Genomic DNA, 531 nt, shown 5'->3' with positions numbered 1-531 from the left:
AGGCCTGGCTCCGGGGGAGGCAGGGGTAGAGAAGGGGTAGGGCTGATGGGGAGACGGGGAGGGGCGGCCCTCCTGCCTGCTCCCACCCCTGGCTGCACTGCGGTGACGCCCCAGCAAGGACAGAGGGGCGGCCAGCCGCCCCGACACCCAAATAGCCCCGGCAAAGCCCCGCAGGGCGTCTCAGGCGATCCAGGTCGATAGTGTCACCATGGTGACCTTCGTTTCCAACTTCCGGCCGCTCAGGGCTGAGCCCGGCCCCTGCGGGAGGAAGGAACGTTCCGGTGGATCGGAGAGCATCCTGACCCCAGAGCCCAGGCCGGGCCCAGGGCAGCCACCTGGCGGGAGGAGGACGGTCCGCCCACCCGGACGTCCCACCTGGAGGCCAGAGCGTCCGGAAACCCCAGCCCAGCTGTTCTCCCCGAGACCTGCATCCCCCAGGACTGGGCTCAGATGCCCGGGGGGCTGTCACCAAAAGTGCTGAGTCACCTGCCTGCTTGGAAAACAGCTAATTAGCTGATTACGTTACCTGGG

The sequence above is a fragment of the Myotis davidii genome, unplaced genomic scaffold (genome assembly GCF_000327345.1).
Source record: "Myotis davidii unplaced genomic scaffold, ASM32734v1 scaffold609, whole genome shotgun sequence".
Lineage (NCBI taxonomy): Eukaryota > Metazoa > Chordata > Mammalia > Chiroptera > Vespertilionidae > Myotis > Myotis davidii.
Note: the sequence above shows the minus strand (reverse complement) of the source record.